We start from the raw sequence: 23,433 nt of genomic DNA, 5'->3' as shown, positions 1-23,433 counted from the left end.
ATATGTATATATATATAGACAAGATGTTTCATACAAGCAGCGGTAGTTACCACCACTTGCGTTTTGTATGTTGTATGTAGTATCTGTCGAAATCGAGAGTATGTACGTGTAGTATGTAGTATATAACAATGATTAGGTAATATATATACTAATTTTCAGGTAGTATATACCATGTTTTGAGTATGCTCTTTTTACGTACAAATATGTACGTATTTCATAAATATAACAAAAACTATGGGGCTCATATGCAATTTTTTCATGTAACTTGCTTTGAAATATGTTAGATATAGTGTATGAATATATTTAAAATGATAAATTAGTATATATAGTACCACATGATAGTATATGAGGCATATGGGGTAACTACCACCGGGTGGTAGGATGGGGTAACTACCACCGGGTGGTAGGATGGGTAACTACAACCGCACTGCAATAGACAGTCAATTGAACTTCATGATTCCTTTCGTCGGATGTAAATTTTATGAGATGAGTTTTTGTTGTCTTTTTTTCAACATTTTTTATGAACGAGGGTGAACCGCAGAGACAAGGGCAAGTGAACCGCGACATATATCGAAGTGAACCGCATTACTGTCTTGTTGTTCGCTAATTTTTTCGCACTTTTATGTTGGGCGCAAGTGAACATCATCACTCTTAAAAGTGAGCCACATCCGAGGACCAAACGCACTGCAGGTGTTGATGTAGTTGACTGAATTTTGAGACACACAGAACAAATTGCACTTCATACAGAGGGGTAATGAGCTGCTGCAAAAGTGGAATGAACTACTTTTTTATACATACATCCTCTACATAGCACAATTAGATCTCGAGCACCACGAGCAACTAACTGAACCGCACAAACACAACAAAAGTACTGCATTGTTGCCCCCCAACCAAACTGCACCACATGGCATTCCCTGTTTTTACAATGAAGTGCAGTTTTCAACATTATTTTTTGACTAACAGGGCATTAGGCATTGAACCGAACAGCACCACCTATCTTTAGGAAAATACAAAAACCAATGAGCCCCATTCATCCTATTATGTGTTTCCAAGATTTGCAGTCCGCGCAAAGACATTTTATCTAGCAAAAAATTAACTACAAAAAAACTACTTCACTTTTGTGCACAAACCGAGCTGCACTGGAGTGCCACCAGGAACTGCAACGGGCCATGCAGAGCACCCCCTCTCTCCCTCCGGCGATTTGCAAAGGGCAGTGTGGTCAACCACATAGAAAGTGGCCGCTGGCACATGCACCGCACCACACCGAGACGAGAGGCAAACTGCACACAAGCAAAATCTGAAGAAAAAGAAGGTCCCGATCTGCAATAAAACGCAATCAGGTTTAGAGGCAGTAGAATCAAACTGCACACACGGGGGTGCCATATTGCACGCTAGGGAAAATTCAAAAAAATGAGCCATTTAACAGAGATGAACTTCAGTTTGCTTCTGTTCTCCCTCGGCGAGGTTCAGCGGCAACAAACGAAACAAACTGCCCAGCATCGACACCAGTGGTGATGCAGTTCATCGAGGGGGAGGGAGATGCCCATGTAGCAGGTCGTCTTTCCATGTTTCATGGCCGCGACCCCATCTCCACTGGCAGACACGGGAGATCCGACTTCCTGGGCACATGCGAGGTCACCGGTCCCCTCCAAATGCAGGATCCACCATTCACAGGCACGTGCGCGGCCGTCGCCCCATAGCAGCGCGGGATCCATCAATCCAGTGCAGCGCCGGCCGGTTAGGAGGGAAGGGAGGGTGCCGCCGGCCATCCACCATATCACTAGCCGGTCGGGAGGGTGGGTGCCATGGGGGAAGGCTGGAGGGGGCGGCGCCGACGGTGGATGCTGGGATGCTGCGAACGCCGATCTAGCGCCGAACAACTCGGGGATTGGTGATGTGGGGCAGCACTGTGGAAAGATGGAGGTGCTTGGATCCGGCGACCACCAGGGCGGTAGAAGGTGGAGGGAGGTCGAGGATTTGGATCCGGGGAAGAGGGAGGTGGGTGTCGTGCGGGAGCTGCGGTGGGCTTTGTTGCGGTTTGGTTAGTGGTAGTGGGGTGGTTTGATTAGTGGGGCGGTGCGGAGAGAGGTGTTAGCAGAATAAGACTCTTAAGGGGTGTTATCATAAGGGGTTTATATATATATATATATATATATATATATATATATATATATATATATATATATATATATATATATAGCCGGTCTATTCTGAGTTATTCTGATAACACTTCCACTGCACACTCAACGCGAGAGCACTGCACTTTCTGTACCAAAACACTGCAATTGAGACTAGTGAACTTCATGTCAGAAAAAACTGCACGCGATGTTTTTTGGGTACTAGTTTTGCTCCAGTTTTTAAACCGTATGTCGGAACAAGGGGTGTAATATACCGCTGAAAAGCTATGGATTAGGCGCAACTTACCCATGTTGATTTTTTTAGATTCATCATGGTTTAAGAGCAGTTTCGAAAACGGTGTGGCGCATGACGAGTGACAGTGAGCGTTTTTTCGCGTTTTTTCCTAAATCACTCGTCGGAATGAAGCAAATGATACACCGTTGGAAAGATATCGTCGAGGCGCATCTTTTTTATATGTATTATTTTCTTTAATTCATTATGGTTTAAGAGTAGTTTCAAATTTACTAAATTGCGGAATTCTATTTTTCAAATTTTTGGCACTGTTTTCACTCCAGTTTTTTAACCGCTTGTTGAAACGAGGCGTGTAATTTACCGTTAAAAAGCTATGGATGAGGCGCAAATTTCAAATATTGAAAATTTTTTAGATTCCTTACGGTTTTAAGTTAATTTTGAAAATCGTGCGACGGAAGACGAGCGGCAGCGGCCTTTTTTGTAATTATTTTCAAACCGCTCGTCGGAATGATCCAAACAATACGCCATTGGAAAGATATCACCGAGATGCAACTTTTTGATGTAGACTGCTCTCTCTAATTCCTTACGGTTTAAGAGCAGTTTTGAAATTAGACAAAAGAACTGCATCATACAGAAAACCGCACTGCTTCAGAAGGGAAACCACACTTCATCAGACGGGCTACCGAACTTCATTGTTTTTTTGTTAGACATAAATTTTTCCAAGAGAAGTGGACCGTGCTTCACATCGGGCATAAGTGAACCACAACACTATCGAGAAGTGAACCACATTATTTTTTTGTCATTTGCGTATCATTTTTTTAACTTCACATTGGTATTAAGTGAACTGCATGATTTTTTTTGTCCTTTTTGATATTTGTATGAACGAGAGTGGACCGCAGAGACGAGGACAAGCGGACCACAACACTTTCGAAAAGTGAACCGCATTACTCTGTTTGTTGTTTCCCTAACATTTTTGCACTTCACTTTAGGCGCAAGTGACGAGCGTTACTCTTGAAATCATTTTTTTTCAATGAGAAGAGTGAATTTCTAGAGTGTTCGAAGGTAACAAAATACATCTAGTGAACTCCCACACATAAAAAAGTGCACTGCATTTTTGTTTCTACATTTTTAGATATCAATTTCTTGTTGTTGTTACATTTTTTTTCTTGAAACTGGACCTCAAGAAGCTGCCATCTGAACTCCGGGAGCAGCCAAAGCAGACTGCAATACTAAGTCAAAATTACAACCGCACAGCCACACAACAAAAATCTGAAAGAACAAAACTAAAAGCAAATGAAGTGAGTAGATGAAGCTAACTGAAACTCGTTTACAGTACTTCTGAACTGAATTGCGAGCTCCCATGAATACACTACATGGGTGTGTACCCAGATTTTAGAACAATCTAAAAGTACACTCAGCAGCCTGTATCATGCATGGCCATCTTTAGTACAATACTTGAAGGAATACGTGGCAACCCGCAGCAGCCTGCATACATATGCCCGCTCGCTGCTTTTGTTGCTTTGGATCAGCTTCAACAATACACATGATGAACTGCAAAGACCATGATACGCAGGTTAACACTTGACAACGTACACAACACAGACCATGAGACAGTAGGTTAGCAGTACACAACACAAAATTACAAAACACTAGCTTGGGAGAGCACCAACATTAAACAATAGGTTTCAAAAGGATTTCAAACACTAAATGAATGGGAGTTTGTTGAACAGACTTTCAACAATTTCAGAATGATCGAAAACACAGATCTTTCTTGTTCAGTCCCTGTCATCCTAACAAATGTCTGAAAGTACAGATCGTCCATGTTTTGTCCTTGCCATCTTCAGGATGATTGAAAGCGCACGAAATAAGAGGAGGTGGACTGCAGTGCAGTGGTTTGTGCATTGCACGCGGACGATTTGGCACTCACCACCGGCCGCCAGGGAGGTGCAGCCTGTCGCCGATAGCCATGGGGGGAGCAGTCTGCCGCCGCACGTGCTGCTGCAGTTGTTGGAGGAGGCTGGAGGGCATGGGGCAGCCGTCTCCCATCGGTCTAGCTCTCTGCAGCGAGGAAGATGGCCGTCGGCTCATGCGTACTTAGGAGAACTACAGAGGGAGCCGAACGGAGCTGCACTGCACGTGGAGCCGCACTGCACGCCGAGCCGCACTGGATAGCACCAGCACCGCTGAGGCAGAGGGCGGAGGTGAATGGCGGAGGGGCTCTGGGCGAGGGCGAGGCAGCCAGCGCCGCAGCCGGAGGTGGATCGGCATTGGCTGCCAGAGGAACTACACCGCATGACCACGTGCACTGCATCATGAGTCGCTGGCGAACGACACTAGCTCCATCAGCCTCCACTGCTCAGACGGCAGCTGCAGGGCGTGGGTCCCTCGGGGCGGCCGAGATCCGGCTGTCCAGGGAGGTGGCGTGCGCCATGAGGGAGTCGGGCTTGGGTGGGGGAGTCGGGGGGCGGCGTTGTGGGGTTGGGGAGGGAGGCGCGCCGAGCGGGAGTGAGAGGGGGTGGTGGGGAGGGGCGCCACGGTGGTCGGGGACGGGGGAGAAGATGGTGGCGCTGGGGAGGAGGCCGCAAGGTTGGGGAGAGTAAGGTGGCGTCGGGGAGGCGGGGCGGCGCCGGACGGGAGGAGTAGGAGGCGGGGCGGCTCCGGGCGGGAGGAGGAGGAGGCGGGGCGCCGCCGGACGGGAGGAGTAGGAGGCGGGGAGGCGCCGGGCGGGAGGAGTAGGAGGCGGGGAGGCGCCGGGCGGGAGGAGTAGGAGGCGGGGAGGCGCCAGGCGGGCGGTGTTGGGGTGGGAGGTGGAGCTTGTGTGGCGGCGGGGTTGGAGGTGGAGGTCGTGGGGACTGGGGGAGGGAGAGGGGAGTTGGTGCCGAACATGATAAGGTGGGTGGGATTTTTTTATCGCCGCAGTTCGGTGGTTAGTTTGTAGCTACAGCGGTAGGCGGGGGTGTTAGCAGAATAAGATTAGGTCTTATCAGAATAAGACTCTTAAGGATGTTATCATAATAGACCCACCCTATATATATCTTATATGTCACCCAGGAGTAGTTACCTCATATATCTCATATACTACCTGTCAGCGTCCCAAGTGCAACCACAGCCAAGGGCGGCAGGACGTCTGCAGGGGCAGCTAACCACTACACGTTGGCGACAGATCAAGGGCAAGCCACCAAACAAGGCAGAGGTCGCGTCATCGATAGGCCACATCAGATCAAGCACCCGAACCGCCGGTACGTGGGACCAGAATGGCTGAACGCTACTTAAGGCAATGCACGCAGGCAAGAGGGCATTCGGGCTTGGATCACGGCGAACGGCACGACTGGCTACTTTCCTTTTCTTCTTCTTTTCCAAGACAAGCTCCTGTGGAGCGAGTGTATCATGTGGGAACTCTGTAATACTGAAACTAGAGAGAAGAATAGATCGAGATTCTAACATCCTGGTATCAGACAGCCACCTGCCACCCTCCGTCGTCGCCAACCGCTCGTCGCCCTAGAAACCCGCCGCCAGAAGCAGGCGCGCGACCACCTCATCGCCACCATGGATCCCGCGCTAAAGGCTTATCTCGACAAGATGAGCGAGGACGTCGTCGCCCGCGCCAACAAGCAGGACAGCGACAACAACGCCATCCTCCAGGCCTTGGCGACGCAAACAGCGCGGATCGACTCCCTCATCACCTGGACGCCGAAGTTGGAGGCGCGATTTGCGCAATTGGAGCTCTCGGTCGCCGCTCTCCAAGCAGCGTCGTCTTCGTCTCCACCATCCAGTGGATCAACGCCGCCTGCAATCCCTTCAACGGGGGCTCGCGAGATCCACGGGCAACCAGGCCATGGCGCGCCACTGCATACCGGGGGACACTCGCCGGTGACCCCCGCATCACCGGCGACTGCCCCGGTCACGGGTATGAACCTGATCCCGTCCCAAATATCGTCCCCTTTGTCCTCGCAAGTTCTGGCGACTTTGGGTCAATCCTCACCGCCGATGTCATTTCCTATCTTCTCGGGTGAAAATCCTCAGCTCTGGAAAACACTCGCTGAGCAGTATTTCCAATTGTTCACTGTGAACAAATCCTACTGGGTTCCGATGGCAATTCTGAATTTCTCAGGCCATGCTGCAATTTGGTTACAATCAGTGCAGTGCAAGATCGCTGGCCTCGCCTGGGAGCCGTTTACAGCTCTGCTGTGTACGCGCTTCGGGCGCGATAAACATCAATTACTCATCCGACAGTTTTATGCGATACGTCAGACGGATTCTGTTGCTGATTTCATCAAACGCTTTGAGACAGTGATGAATCATATGATCTCTTACTCTGAACTAACACATCCTTATTTCTTCCTTACATGATTCATCGAGGGTCTACGGGCGGACATTCGAGCAGTGGTACTCATTCAACGGCCGCCTGACCTCGACACGGCGTGTTCGTTGGCTCTGCTTCAACAAAGAGTTGCGGACGGGGAGTTTGCCATGCGCGCCGCGTCCAGTTGGCCGTCTCCGCTGCGTTGGATGGCGCCCAGTACCTCAAGTCTCCCCGCAAGCTCACTACGACCATCAATGCCCACTGCCAACGCAGAAGATCGGTGAGGCACAGATGCAGCAAGGGTAGGTTCAGGTGTAGATAACAGCAAGATATTGGCGTTGCGCACTTTCAGGCGCGCTCGCGGTCTTTGCTTTAAGTGTGGAGAAAGGTGGGGCAAAGACCATACATGCCCACCTACAGTACAAATGCATGTCGTGGAAGAATTATTGGCATTGTTTGCAACAGAGGATGTGCTAGGTGACCATACACAAGATCCACCTGAACCTGACAAAGACAACTTGTGCACTATCTCCAAACAAATTGTCAATGGATCTGCTGGCCCGGGTGTGATGCAGCTTCACGCATGATTCCAAGGCCGAGAGATGTCATTACTGGTGGACTCCGGCAGATCATCTTCTTTTCTGGATCATCATATGGCTGCTAAACTATCAGGAGTTTGCAAAATGCCTAAAGCTTGCAAAGTCAAAAGTGGCATATGGCGCCTTGTTGCATTGTGACAGCTTCATACCGCAGTGTCCATGGACATCTCATGGCCATGAATTTGTCACCAATTTCAAACTCATCTCGTTGGGAGTATATGACGCTATTCTAGGAATGGACTGGCTCAAGAAGCACAGCCCCATGCATATCGACTGGGAAGCACAGCATATGACAGTCACCACTGATCAAGGTTCAGTGGAAATGCAAGCAGTGTCCAGTGACCAGCTCCAGTGCTCTGCGATTTCTTCCCAGGAACTTTTGTCGGCCTGCAAACAAGGATCAGTGGCTTATGTGGTCCACCTGAATGCTGTGAGCAAATCAGGGGTGCCAGAGGAACCAATCCCATTAGAAACCCTCAGAGTCTTGGAACAATACACAGATGTTTTCGGAGAACCAAAAGAACTCCGCCTCGGCGTGCTTGTGACCACCGGATCCCACTCATGGAAGGGGCGCAACCTGTTAACTTGCGACCATATCGGCACAAACCGGAGCTCAAAAATGAGATTGAGCGCCAGGTGAAGGAGCTGCTCAACGTCGGCATCATCCGGAAGAGCACCAGTCCATTTTGTTCTCCATCTCTGCTTGTGAAAAAGAAAGATGGTACATGACGGTTGTATGTGGATTACCGATGTCTGAATGCAATGACGATCGTCAGCAAGTACCCTGTCCCGATCATAGATGAACTGCTGGATGAATTGGTCGGAGCATGTTGGTTCTCTAAGCTGGACCTCCGCGCCGGCTACCATCAAATACGGTTGGCAGAAGGAGAAGAGTACAAGACGACTTTCTCAACACATTCTGGTCACTGGGAGTACGTGGTTATGTCATTTGGATTAGCTGTTGCTCCTCCAACTTTCATAGGTGCTGTAACCTCCACACTTCAACCAGTGTTGCGAGTCTATGTCATCCTATTCTTCGATGACATTCTGGTTTTCAGTAAAACCCTGGCACAACATGTGGATCACCTTCGGCAAGTACTCCAGTTGCTTCGGAGAGACCACTAGCAAGCGAAGCAATCAAAATATGCCTTCGGTCAACGCTAGATAGCCTATCTCGGGCATGTCAATAATAACATGGCGTCTCTACAGATCCGAGCAAGATTGAGACTATCAAAAAATGGCCAGCTCCTCGCAACAGCCGGGAAATGCGCAGCTTCCTGTTGACACCAGATTTTGGCACGGCAAAGAACTTAATTAAGATGGCATCAAATGGAGAAGTGCTCAAAGTGAGAAAGTTCCATATCGTCAAAAGGAAAAACTTTGATATTTGGTCCATAGTCATCCGGTCTCATCTCTAAGGCCGAAGTTGTGTTCGAAGTACTCATATTTTGTATTCAGAACACTATTCGGCTGATTACGCCCCCAAGATGGCCTCATATGGGAAAAGTTTCTACACGGATTGTCTTCGTCTCGTCGAAACGATCGATTTTAATATAAATATCATACCAATCCGAGGTCGTATGCAAAAGTTAGAGCCCGCACAGCGCGACCATCCAATGGGCAAAATATGACTCCCGGAACCAGACACATGTGTGGGTATGTCTGATGAGCTGCGTGAATATTTAGCTGTTTTGCGCGAGCAATTTGGCCATGAGGATGACCTCGGATCAAAAAACGTTCAACATGAAAGTTGTTCGCCTCGTCGAAACGGTCAAGATTTCTTTTGGGCCCGTTTTCATCCGAGGTCGTTTACCACCACAAAAAATACCCGCAAGGTGCAGCCAGTTTAAACCGAACAATTTTGGAAAGTTCGGAAAAAACCAATCTGAATTTGACTAGGGTTTTGGACGTGAATCCAAACCTTTTCCTTGCATGGGAAGTCCAGCCACCTCTTATATACCCAATGGGTGACGGCCGATTGAACAACAACACACAATCGCTAAACACATCTACTTTTTACCCTAGTTTTACATCCCTCCCTTTTTCTTTCTCTCTCGTTCTTCGTTCGTTCTTCATGTTGAAGGGCAGCGATCCTCGAGGCTCTAGGGGCGGGCGAACCGACCTAGGGCACCCCATAGCCGCCGCATGTCCAGACGGGCTCCCTCCCGGGCGCGTGGGGTTTCGGGTCCTGAAAAGCACCCGCCGGATTGCTTGCGTACTGCGCTTCCGGACGGGTCTCCTTCGACGTGAGCTGCGATGCATCACCCTGGGCGTTGGAGGTACACGGTGACGTGTTCGTGTGCAAACACACTTTTTGGCGACTCCGCTGGGGACGAAAGATCAAGAATCACCATCAACCATGTCAAATCTCCCCAAGCCCTCAGAAGTTGACGCCGATAACATCATTAAGCCCGGTCTTGATGAACTATCGGATGAACATCGCCAAGCCTACGAAGCGCGCAAGAAGCAGCGTGAAGAGGCTTTTGAGGCGCTCAAGAAGAAGCGCGAGGAGGAGGATTTGGAAGCGTTTCTTTCAAGTTTCAAGAAGGACCGTCAAGGCAACATCACTCCAGTTGGAAACGTCAATTTCCCTCCTCTCCTTGACGAACAAGATGAGATCACTGTGAGTAAAGTTTTTTCTCCAGAGCAAGTGGCTGTGATTGAGAGTCTTGTTAGTAAGGGTAATGTGATGACGTACAATTCTTTTATGTCAAATACTAATGCTAATAAAAACATGCCTGCGTCATCTAGTGGTACTGTTGGTGTATTTGAAAACCCTAGTCTAACTTTACCTATTTCATCGGCACCTCCGATACAACGACAATATAGTATGCCGTTGAATTTTTACCCTAGTCAAACCAACCAGCTTGTGGCCGCACCTGCATATCCTAATCCTATTATGAGTGTGCCCAATTTGGCATCAACGCCGAATCACTTTGTCACACCACCCATAGGCGCAAGCATGTTTGATCTTCCGCCGAATTATGGTTCGGCGCCCATCCCACAAGTTGCACCAATAGCTAGTACTCAGGTTGCTCCTATGTCATTGCCACAAACATCCGCATCTACCTCGTATCCAATTTTAGCTAAATTAAGGGAGGATTTGCATAAGATGTTTCTAGAAACTTTCGGAAACGAGCCGAAAGTAAAGAGTCGTGTGTACCAAAAGCCTTATCCTGAACACTTTGATGCAATTTCTTACCCTCAAGGTTATAAGGTTCCTGATTTTGTTAAATTTAGTGGTGAGGGTACGAAAATGACTTGGGAGCATGTGAGTCAGTATCTAGCACAGTTGGGTGAAGCAGGTTCCATAGAAGAGTTGAAAGTGCGTTTATTTCCCTTGTCTTTAACTGGCACGCATTTTTATGGTTTGCTGCTTTACCACATGGTTCAATTCTCTTATGGTCGCAATTAGAGCAAAAGTTTCATGATCATTTTTATAGCGGTGATAATGAGCTGAAATCGTCACATCTTACATCAGTTAGGCAAAAACATGATGAATCGGTCACCGATTATGTCAAGAGATTTAGAGGTATAAAAAACCAATGTTATAGCTTAGTGATAACTGAGAGAGACTTGGCGGATCTTGTTCTTAATGGTTTGAAAACTCACATTAAAGAGAAGCTAGAAAGTTATGAGTTTTTGAGCATTAACCAAGTCTTACAAAAAGCTTTGGCCCAAGAGAGTCGAAGTAAAGAAGTCCATAGGTCTACAACCGATCGTTCTAGAATGCATATGGTTGAACACAATGATGATAATTCAGACGATGAGGTTGATGTCTATACTATAGAATTTGTTTGGTCCTCAAAGGCCAAACTTTATATGTGCAATGCTCTTAAGCCGATTCGCAAGAATCGTGATGAGGAAGTGAGGTTTACTTTTGATATATCAAAGTGTGATAAAATATTTGATGCTCTCTTGCAAGATAAGATGATTAGAATATCACACACCATACCGCCGTTTGAGGAGATGAAACGGCGTGCTTATTGCAAGTACCATAATTCATTTTCTCATGCTACTAACAATTGCAATGTTTTCAGACGACAGATACAATCGGCCATTAATGATGGACGATTGAATTTTGTTGAGATGCAAGTTGATAAACAGCCCTTCCCAATGAACACCATGGACTTGGAGGGAAAGAAAATGTTGATTTGACCTAGCATAGCCGAATCTGCTAATAAAGATAATGTTCTTATTGGTGAACCCAGGAAAGGCAAGGAGGGCGACAAAGTCTTGGGACGAGAGGTTGTGCTTGATAAGCAACCCGATGGCAAGGAAGTATTGAAGATCACCATAAAAAATCCTGCACTCGGGGGGCAACCACAAGTACAAGAAGATACTCATGTTAAATTTATCAAGCCCAAGAATTCATAAGTTGGCAAGTGGGGAAAGAGTGAAGCTAAGCGCAAGCGAATCAGGCCACTTTTGATATGTTGCTATCCAAATATGCAAGTCAAGCGGCCAGTTCTAGGTCTAATCGGCCATCACATTCAAAGCGTTCAAGATCACCTCCGGAACAAGAGTTTCGATGCTATGCAAGGCCATATGGGCCATGGGCACCGACACCATGGATGTCACAACCCTCCTATGTGCCATATTACATGAGAGACTTCAATGGAGGATGGTGGCAGCCCCCAATGGCTCCTTATGCTTTTCATATGGGGTGGGCATCACCTAGAAGGCCTGCTCACAAGAGGCTTTATTATCCCACACAAGGTCGTTTGAGCTATGGTGCTAATCGGCCAACAAAAATTTCTCCAAGTAAGGCCAACAAAAAAGTGTGGCGTGTTAAGTCACGTAATGCGGAAATTGCAGAATGTGACAAGCAAAGGGAGATCGAAAAGCCGGTTGTTGGTAATCTGGCTACTTCTAATTGTGATATTGTTATTGTTTAGCAGGGTTCCATGGTTAGTGATCATGAGGCAAGCACAAGCAGGGCCAAACCAAGGGATTCCAAATATACTCAACCTAAGTGGTGTCCTCCCGGTTTAACCAAGACCATGAAAAGGAGATTACAATGCATGAGGAACCACGAGAAGGTAGAGCACAAAGAGGAGAGGCAAATTGACGAATTGTTAAGTGAAATTCGGCCCATGGCACTCACAAAACAAGTGTGGAGGCCTAAACAAAAACAAAACACAGATGCTTCTACATTAGCTGCAGCAACACCTTCACCACCAAAAGAGGATGATGCGACCCCTATTACATCATCCACACCACCTGGAAAATCCCCTTCAATTGAGGAAACTTTGAGCCCAATATACACATTGAGGGATGAAGATGAGATGGTGGATTACGACTCTACGCCGGTTCGGGAAGGTATGGATATTAATATGGTGTATTACTTACCTGCCGACTTTCGTGCTATAGGTGAAGAAGGGGAGGTGGCTCAACTGGATTTTGGTCCAAAGAACGCTATCTTCGAGAAGCCAAAAGAACCGGTGAAACACTTAAAGCCATTGTACCTCAAAGGTCATATTAACGGATCGCCGGTTGCTAGGATGCTCGTTGATGGTGGTGCTGTGGTAAATCTTATGCCCTACTCGGTCTTCAAGAAGTTGGGATTATATAATGATGCATTGATGAAGACCAATATGGTACTTAATGGATTTGAGGGTAAAGAAAAGACAGAGGCCAAAGGTGTCATGTGCATAGAACTCACCGTGGGAAGCAAAACTTTGGCCACCACATTCTTCATCGCCGAGGTGCAAGGTAACTATAATGTTATATTAGGCCGCGATTGGGTTCGTGCTAACCAATGTGTGCCATCTACCATGCATCAATTCTTAATATAGTGGGTCGATGATGAGGTAGAAGTCATTCACGCGGATAATTAGGCTTGTGTTGCTTTGGCCGATGCATCGGTGGATTGGAATCATCCGGATGTTACTTGCTTAACAGGGCGTGACCTCTCGGAGTTTGATTTCCTTAGTGCTATGAGGAACGGGTTCATTCCCATCTCTTTAAAGCCGATTGGTGGTAATCGGTTCCAGGGTATGATGTAAACAAGAAGTTAAACATGGCCGATATAGAAATTATTGCCCTAAGCAAATAAAATGGCCGATGGAGTGTTGACATCGTCCTTAGGAAAAGCATCGTGCAAGTTATTTTTCAGCACACAAGTTTGCCGAAAACAGGGGGGCATGTGTTGACACCAGATTTTGGCACGACGAAGAACTTAATTAAGATGGCATCAAATGGAGAAGTGCTCAAAGTGAGAAAGTTCCATATCGTCAAAAGGAAAAACTTTGATATTTGGGCCATAGTCATCCGGTCTCATCTCTAAGGCCGAAGTTGTGTTCGAAGTACTCAGATTTTGTATTCAGAACACTATTAGGCTGATTACGCCCCTAAGATGGCCTCATATGGGAAACGTTTCTACACGGATTGTCTTCGTCTCATCGAAACGATCGATTTTAATATAAAGATCGTCCCAATCCGAGGTCGTATGCAAAAGTTAGAGCCCGCACAGTGTGACCCTCCAATGGGCAAAATATGACGCCCGGAACCAGACACATGTGTGGGTATGTCTGATGAGCCGCGTGAATATTTAGCTGTTTTGCGCGAGCAATTTGGCCATGAAGATGACCTCGGATCAAAAATCGTTCAACATGAAAGTTGTTCTCCTCGTCGAAACGGTCAAGATTGATTTTGGACTCGTTTTCATCCAAGGTTGTTTACCACCACAAAAAAGACCTGCAAGGTGCAGTCAGTTTAAACCGAACAATTTTGGAAAGTTCAGACAAAACCAATCCGAATTTGACTAGGGTTTTGGACGTGAATCCAAACCTTTTTCTTGCACGGGAAGTCCAGCCGCCTCTTATATACCCAAGGGGTGACGGCCGATTGAACAACAACACACAATCGCAAAACACATCTACTTTTTACCCTAGTTTTACATCCCTCCCTTGTTCTTTCTCTCTCGTTCTTCGTTCGTTCTTCGTGTTGAAGGGCAGCGATCCTCGAGGCTCTAGGGGCGGGTGAACCGACCTAGGGCAGCCCATAGCCGCCGCATGTCCAGACGGGGTCCCTCCCGGGCGCGTGGGGTTTCGGGTCCTGAAAAGCACCCGCCAGATTGCTTGCGTACCGCGCTTCCGGATGGGTCTCCTTCGACGTGAGCTGCGGTGCATCACCCTCGGCGTTGGAGGTACACGGTGACGTGTTCGTGTGCGAACATTTCCTTGGACTGGCCAGCTATTACAGGAAGTTTGTGAAACACTTTGGCATTATCGCCAGACCTCTGTTCAATCTTCTGAAGAAAAACCGACCATTTGTCTGGACTGCTGAAACTGCCAAGGCCTTTGAGCTGTTGCAACAGAGTTTAATTTCAGCTCCTGTTCTGCAACTTCCAGATTTCACCAAACAATTTGTCATTGACACGGATGCGTGTGATTACGGTGTGGGAGCAGTCTTGCAACAAGGGGGACACCCGATTGCATACATGAGCAAGCCGCTGGCACCCAAGCACAGAGGGTTGTCCACATATGAGAAAGAGTGTCTCGCTATTCTTATGGCCGTGGAACAGTGGCGACCTTATTTGCATCACGACGAATTCCTAATACGAACGGATCAACGCAGCCTAGTGCACCTGGACGATCAGCGACTGTCGACAGTGTGGCAACAGAAGGCGTTCACCAAACTATTGGGGCTGCGGTACAAAATATGCTACAGGCAAGGTACCACCAACAATGTCGCGGACACCTTGTCTCGCCGCAGTCATGAGAAAAACCAGGCAATGGCAATCTCTATCTACAAACCTTCTTGCATCGATGATATCAGGGCAAGCTACACGGACAACCCCCATGCCCAGAAGTTGCTGGAGTAGTTTTCGAAGCAGGAGGACCCAAAAGGTCGTTTCTTTGTCAATGACGGCCTGCTATACTTCAGGCAACGTTTGTGGCTTGGCGGCTCCCCTTCAATTCAACTAAGTGTGCTACGTGCCTTCCATGATAGCACGGTGGGTGGCCATTCGGGATTTCCAATGACATATCGGCGCCTCCGTCGACTCTTTCCCTGTCAGCAAGCAAAACCAGAAAGGGTCAGGTACCCGGGGCTGCTCGAACCAATTCCATTACCGGAAGGAGCGTGGCAGGTCCTCACCATGGATTTTATTGACGGTCTTCCCCAGTCAGGCAAAGCGAATTGCATTCTGGCCGTGGTGGACAAATTCACACGTTACGCCCACTTCCTGCCGCTTCAACACCCATTCACAGCAGCGAAGGTAGCTCGCTCGTACTTGGATAATGTTTACAAACTCCACGGTCTGCCCAAGGCTATCATCTCTGATCGGGATCCTGTTTAGCAAGTTTTGGCGCGAGTTGTTCACCATCATCGGCTCAGAACTCAACATGAGCACACCATATCATCCGCAGACGGACGGCTAGTCGGAACGGGTCAATCAATGCCTTGAGATATACCTCAGATGTTTCATCCACGCCTTCCCAAATCACTTGAGCCAATTCCTTTCACTTGCTGAGTTCTGGTACAACTCTAGTCACCACTCTACTTTGGACATGTCTCCTTTTCATGCTCTGTACGGCCACGAACCCAGACATTGGGAGAGAGGAAGACAATGCAACAAGTACTGAAGCAACATCTACACCGAGCTCGTCACATCATGAAAGTGCAGGCAGACAAGAAACGTACTGACAGGGAATTCACTGTGGGGGATGATGTTTTCGTCAAACTGCAACCATATGTGCAATCGTCAGTGCATCGCCGAGTCAACCACAAGCTGGCCTTCAAATACTTTGGCCCTTTCAAAGTGCTGCGCAAGATCAATCCAGTCGCATATGAGCTGGAGCTGCCACCGGAATCGAAGGTCCACCCGGTATTCCATGTATCCCAACTATGACAAGTACTCTCCCCAGGTACAGTCGTCTCCGTTGCTTTGCCAATACCTCGCTCTGCAGATTTGGTTCCTGTTGAGCTGCTGGACAGGCGCTGGCGACAGACCCCTACCGGTCACCGCGAGCAGTACTTGGTTCGCTGGTCGGACTCTAATCTGCGGGCGCTACATGGGAGGACGCTCTCGCGCTCAAGGCCCGCTACCCTGTTGTAGCAGCTTGGGGACAAGCATGCTCTCAAGGGGAAGGGGATGTCAGCGTCCCAAGTGCAACCACAGCCAAGGGCAGCAGTACGTCTGCAGGGGCAGCTAACCACGACACGCTGGCGACAGATCAAGGGTAAGCCACCAATCAGGGCAGAGGTCGCGTCATCGACAGGCCACATCGGATCAAGCACCCGAACCGCCGGTACGTGGGACCAGAATGGCTGAACGCTACTTAAGGCAACACACGCAAGCAAGAGAGCATCCGGGCTTGGATCACGGCGAACGGCACGGCTGGCTACTTTCCTTTTCTTCTTCTTTTTCAAGACAGGCTCCTGTGGAGCGGGTGTATCGTGTGGGAACTCTGTAATACTGAAACTAGAGAGAAGAATAGATCGAGATCCTAACACTACCATGTGGTATTATATATACTACTTTATCATTTTAAATTTATTCATATCTATACCTACTATTAAAAGGGCGATTGATTCTTCCTCCAAAAAATTCGTATATACCTACTATTAAAAGGGCGATTGATTCTTCCTCCAAAAAATTTGTCCGTGCTTCGTTCGTCTGTTTTGTCCGTCATCTATTTGTTTTTCTACTTTGTACGTCTGTTCGTCGAGGTGGTTTGTACTTCGTAGCTTTCAGATCGCTACTTGGGGTCCCATCTCGCACCACCGGTATTGGGCCACGAGGCCACCAAGTGGCCTTCTAATTGATTTTCCTTATGGGCTGTCGGGTGGGCTTCATATAGAATAAAAGAAACTACTATTGCTTTCATGGTTGATCGATCTCACGATCACCTAAAGCCCAGATGTTTTTTTTAAAAAACTGACAACCAGATTTGTCTCAAAATAAAAAAGAAAAACAACCAAACTCTATAAAAAAACTAACGACCAGACTCCCCTCAAAGACTTGCTCAAAAAACAAAAACCTAATGGCCAGACTCCCCTGAAAAACTAACGACCAGACATTTCTCAACAAAAAAACTAATGACCCAACGCCCCACAAAAAATGCTAACGACCAAACAAGGGTGGCACTCGCATCTAGCTTGATGATATTGGTTTTTTAGTCATAAATTTTTACTTGCCCAGGCACAGTTCAATGACAGGTGTGTCATGTTGTGTTCCAATTAATTTTTGGATTAACCATGTTTGAACACATTATGATCATATGAACACTGCGGCCAATGTAGGCTAGGACAGGGAAAAGGATAAGCGGCAACACGGATGAGGTGTCGTGTTGACATAAAGGATGTAGACTTTTGGAAGAAAGGGTTAACTGTGTTAAAAATGTGTGGTAATTTTTTCAACTGTTGCAACGCACGGGCATGTTTGGTAGTACTATATATAGATGATTCAAAGTGAGTTACACGAAAAAATTGCAAGTTGGCCTATGATTTTTATTATATTTATGAAATATGTACATATTTGTACGTAAAAAGAAGCATATCTAAAATACGATACATACTATTTAAAGAATAGTATATATACTAGCTAAACATTTTTATATACTACATACTACGCGTATATACTCTCCAATTTAATAGATACTACATACAACGTACAAAACTCAAATAGTGGTAACTACCATCGGTGGTAGATAAAATTTGTCCTATATAAAACACCACTATTCTAATACCACCGGTGGTAAAATAATTATTTGGATCACAGCGCGCCCTTATAAGGGGCGATCAGATGTTTCCAAATTCCCAAACCCTAAAGAAAAAAGCCCACCCACCACCTCTCGTACACCCCCCATTCCCAACTTCCCTGATCCAGATCCAACCCCCGTCGATCTCCCTCCCCTCCCCCTCCCAACCGCACGGGGCCATCGCCGTCGTGCCTCGTCCCCCACCGTCGGAGAGGTACCCCGCCTGCCACCGATCGACTCGACCTCCCACCGCCGTCGGAGCGCCACCACCCCTGCCGCCGACCCACCCGACCTCCACCGGCAGAAGCTTCACCGCCCCCACCTCCCTCCCTGGCCGAAGCGCCACCGCCCCCACCTCCCTCCACAGCAGAAGCTCCATCCCAGCCGCCCATGATCTGTCTCGGGCGCCGCCGCCGCGACCTGCCCCAGGCGCCGCCGTCGCCAACTGCCAAGGCCGCGGCCGCGACCTGCCTCAGGCCGTCATCGCACGCCCACACACCCCATCCCCACGCTCGTGCTACACCGTCTACTGCTCCTCCAACCACACCCCGGCTATGCCCCTGCCTCTCCCACGCGCATCTCGAGCGGGTCTTCCGCCCCAAACGACGACAAGAGGCACCGCGTGGCTCATCTCGACGATGCCTCTAGGGATGTAGGGGACGGAAAAGTCACCGCCGGACGTGGCTATTATCGCTGGCCGCCCCTCCGCCCTCCTTCCCCCAGCCCATCCATCCCCTTGGTCGTCGACGCGGATCTGACGCATGTGTCCTCCCTAGATCCAGCTTCATCCGAGGTGCGCGTGAGGGCAGGTCGCGGCAGCGCCCTCTGAAGGTCGCCGTCAACGCCTTGGGCAGGTCGTGAGCACTCCGTCCGTCAATACATGTTCATCGACAGGAAATCCCATGCCCCCGGTTCATCATCCTCGCCTGAGATGTTCTCTCCGGTCTCGTGCAACAACGTTGGTTGTCCCGTTGGAGCAAATAATGGACCGCACGAATCTCCCTTCCACCCCCTCTCTAATTACTTCATTGTTTCTAAAATTTGGTCTTGAAGTCCAATGTGACTCCAGGTTGAAGTTTGATGCATATTGTACGCGATTGTTGTAGATTGTATCCCACTACGAATGCATAACACTTCCTGTCCGATTGCACAACAGAGAGGAGTGGAGCCTCCAAAAAAAGAGCAAGTGTAGATAAAAAATGGATACATTCCTAAGGTGTCGGTGGTTATGTCAAAAATGGAAATAAATTATTTCGGTGTTTTCTTTTATCTCGAACCAAATAACTTCTATAATTTCTATAAACATGCATGCCGTGGAAAACCATTGCATTCGAAGGTATGAAGCCGAAAGGGAATTTAAGGGATCTATGTGGTGCCATGTTAGCAAGAAAAACGCCATTGAAAAAAGAAGCTCACGTACATTTTTTAGGTAAGCTCATATACATTCAGGGAGACATTTGATATAGAAAAGTTATTACATACATAAAAGGTGTGTATAGTGAATAATGTCAAGAAGTTCAAGGTCAACCATTTAGAAAAGATTCAAAAATTGCGCAAATTGGCTCTGTTTTTACTAATATTGCATAAGCTCAAATACACTGACAACCGAAGTTCGGTGTTCTACTCACAACACACCTTAAAAAACCTAGATGCAGAGCGGTTGAATGTTTACTAAAACCTCAAATTTTTTCAATCACTAAAGACAATCCAGAAGATCATAGGAAGTTCAAATAGAAATAATAGAGCAGTTCAAAAGTAAAAGACACTTAGAAGCGGATATTTTACCATTTCTAAAATAAAAAACAAGAAGTTCAAATTTTAAAAATAGAGAAGTTCAAAAATCATAAAAAGGACTTTCATTGTTTCTAAAATAAAAAAACTCTAGAAGTTGGAATTGAAATAATGGACAATTCAATATTTATTACAAAACTAGGATATTTGATTTACTAAAAGAAATAAATCAAGAAGTCCAAGTTACAAAAATATAGAAGTTTCGTATTTATGTCAAAACTCATATTTTCCTTGTTACTAAAAAATAAAATGAAGAAGTTCAAATTAAAAAAGGAGAAGTTCGTTGGATATAGAAAAACTCAAATTCTTTCCGTTTCTTGGAAAAAATAAAAGTATATATTTTTTAAAAAGTTTGATGCTTATTTAAAAACATATTTTTCTAAGAATAAGACTAAGAAGTTCAAATTAAAATAAAAGAGAAGTCCAAAGATTATGAAAAACTCAGATTTTTCTCGTTATTAAAGAATGGAAACAAGAAGTTCAAAAATAAAATAACAAGAAGTTGAAATTAAAAAAAGGAACAACTAAAAAAAGTTGAAAAATAGATTTTCCCCATTTCTAAAAAAACTAGAAGTTCAAACGAAAATAACAAAGTGGTTCGATGTTTATTTAGAAACTAAGATTTTACCGTTATTAAAATACTCAAATATCCCTTAGTATTGAAGAATCAACCATGAAGTTCAAATTGAAAAAGAAAGAATAAGAAAATAAAACCAGGAAGTCCATATTAAAAAGATGGAGAAGTTCGATGATTATAGAAAACTCAGATTTTCCTTGTTATTAAAGAATGGAAACAAGAAGTTCAAAAATAAAATAATAAGAAGTTCAACTTTTAAAAATAGAGCGCCTCGAAATTCATAAAAAGATTAAGAAACAAAACCAGGAAGTCCATATTAAAAAGATGGAGAAGTTCGATGATTATATAAAACTTAGATTTTCCTTGTTATTAAAGAGTGGAAACAAGAAGTTCAAAAATAAAATAACAAGAAGTTAAACTTTTAAAAATAGAGCGCTTCGAAATTTATAAAAAAGGATTAAGAAATTCAGATAAATATTTATAAAAACTCAGATATTTTCACGTAACCGAGAGAAGTTCGATTGATAAGTGCCAGAAGTTCACGTACTACATGGTGTGCATTTTGTATTAAAAAGAATAAAAGAGCAAAGACTAAAAGTTTTGTTGTTATAAGTTAAAATCCTCGGCCGGAGAAAGTTAAAAAAATTATTGTGAGAGGGGTTTGTACAAAAGGAGTATCATTTGTGTAACACTAATGAATGAATGAGAAAATTACAAATGAAAATATGTCACAGAAGTTCAACGTGAAAACAGTAAGAAGTTCAACTAATGCACTGAATGAATTTCAGATAAAAACTTTTAAAACCGTCGCGAGTATGAAAAAATAATCAACACGGGAAAGTTGCGTGTTTACAGCAGCTTCCATCGGTATATCACTTTCTCAATTCCGGTGAGTGGATGGAGAGATACGAGCAAAAAAAGTACATGAAAAAACAGAGTGAAGCTCAAGTTCTTCACGCGGGTGCATTTTCGCAGAATCTGTTACGCGATAAAGGCAGAATGAATGATCTCGGTGTTTTCGAAATTACTTGAAAACTGCTAGGAATCAGAGAAAACCATCAACCTGAAAAAGTTTTGCATTTTCCGTAGCTTTTCGACGGTATATTATTTGCCGCATTCCGATAAAGTTTGTAGAAATTACGGTAAAAATACGGATTTAGCTATTTTCAAAATTTTCTTAAAACCGTAAGGAATTGGGAGAAAAAATATATACCAAAAAGTTTCGCATTTCCACAAGCTTTCCAACGCCATATCATTTGCTGCATTCAGACGTATAGTTAAAAAATTAGCTCGAAAATACGAACTCGATGAAACTTGTATTGTTTTCTAAATTACTTTTAAACCATTCAAAATTAGAAAACACTTTTAACATGAAAAAGTAGCGCATTTTTATAAGCTTTCCAACGCCATATCATTTGCCTCAATTGGATTAGCCGTTTAGAAATGACATCGAAAATACCAATTCGGCTGCTCGGTTTGCGAACTTTTACGATTTTCCAAATTATGCTTTAACCATATGGAATTAGAGAAAACTTTCAACATGTGGAAGGAGCGGTTTTGCAGCAGCTTTCCAACGCCATATTATTTGCCTCATTCCGATAAACGGTTTAGAAATGCGATCGAAAATACGATTCACATTTTTTGTATGAAGAAAAAACGGTTTTTAAAACTAATCTTAAACCGCTTACATTTTGCCAAAAATTTAACTTGGGTCATGATACTCGTGTCCATAGCTTTCCAACGGTATATAGCAAGACCTATTTGGACAATGTTGGCGGAAGTTCAACCTAACACACGGGAAAGTTCAGGTCGAACAACTCAGACAGTAAAATTGCAAAAAAAACGCGAGTACAACAGGACCCGAGTGCAAAATCCACCTATGAGCGAGATTACTATTTAAAACGGTTATTTGGTTGATAAAAATCATTTGCAGATTACACTTACATCACATAGAACACGACTAACCAGAATAATTCACGCGGAGAGACACGGTTGCGAAGATAGCCCGAAGGTCGAGTTCCTATAGAGGGAAGTTCATGTTGTGATCAGAATAATATTCTGATCCCGTGATCAGAATAGTGTTATATATATATATATATATATATATATATATATATATATATATATATAAAGTCTATTAGTAACCTAGGGTGAAGAATAAGTAATTCTTCACCCTGGCCGAACAACAGAGCCATAGCCCTTCCCTAGCGTCCAACCAGGCCACCGTTCTACCCACTGGTTCCACGTTGTAAGACTACATCGGTATGAAAGTAATATTACGTTTGTACATTGAGTCAAAACTACCCCACGTCCTCCACCCCATCGTTCGCCTGAGCTAGAATCTCGCTGGTTTAGTTTCGCCGACTCAAACCGCCTCGTGGTTGTGAGCCGTGGGTTTGATACGGCGAGGACCTAACCTAGTTCCCGGCCGTCGCCATTGAAGGATACAGAAACCCCTTCCTCTCCCTCGCCGCGCCGTTCGGAATCAGTGCATTGCTTCGCTGCCTTGGGTGTCCACGCGGTCACATAGACCGTGTCTCTCGGTGTCCGTGAAGTGCGTGCAGCCTGCACGCCAACCTCAGGGACACTGATGGTCGCATATGGCTAGTGGCTATGCTAGTTTTGAATTGCAGTAACCTACCGTGATTCCCTCTAAAATCTGAAATTCTGAATTGTTTGTAACTTTTCGGCGTTGCTAGAAGTTAGCTTCCTTTCGTCATGCCAACCTCAGGTAGATTCCTTTTGTTTGGTCATGAGATGTTGATTCCTGTTTTTCTAACACCTTTAATTTTGATGTTAAAGTTACAGAGTTAGTGATGAGGACATCAATACCATTGTTACACCCACAGCCCCTACTGTTACATATACTGGACCAATTACTAGAGCTCGCGCACGCCAATTAAATTACCAGGTACTTTCGTTTCTTGGTAATGATTCTAATGTTCATGAGATTATGATGCTGCCTAAATTGGATACATTTGTTTTGCTTTCAAATGAAGGGCCTAGCTTGGAGAAGGATGAACATTGGAGCAAGAACACGCATGAAGTTGATGGCATGCGCAAGGGGATCAAGAACGGAGTTAC

At 45.6% G+C, this 23,433-nt stretch overlaps 1 pseudogene; it reads left to right on the top strand.

Annotated features, from left to right (window-relative positions):
* The first annotated feature begins 6,279 nt into the window (after positions 1-6,279).
* LOC147985015 (uncharacterized) lies at positions 6,280-7,912 on the top strand (annotated as a pseudogene).
* Positions 7,913-23,433: the final 15,521 nt, after the last annotated feature.

The sequence above is a fragment of the Triticum urartu genome, chromosome 2A (genome assembly GCF_056163025.1).
Source record: "Triticum urartu cultivar PI428250 chromosome 2A, HENAU_Tu73, whole genome shotgun sequence".
In the NCBI taxonomy this organism is placed as follows: Eukaryota; Viridiplantae; Streptophyta; class Magnoliopsida; order Poales; family Poaceae; genus Triticum; species Triticum urartu.
This window is presented reverse-complemented; position numbering and strand designations above follow the sequence as displayed.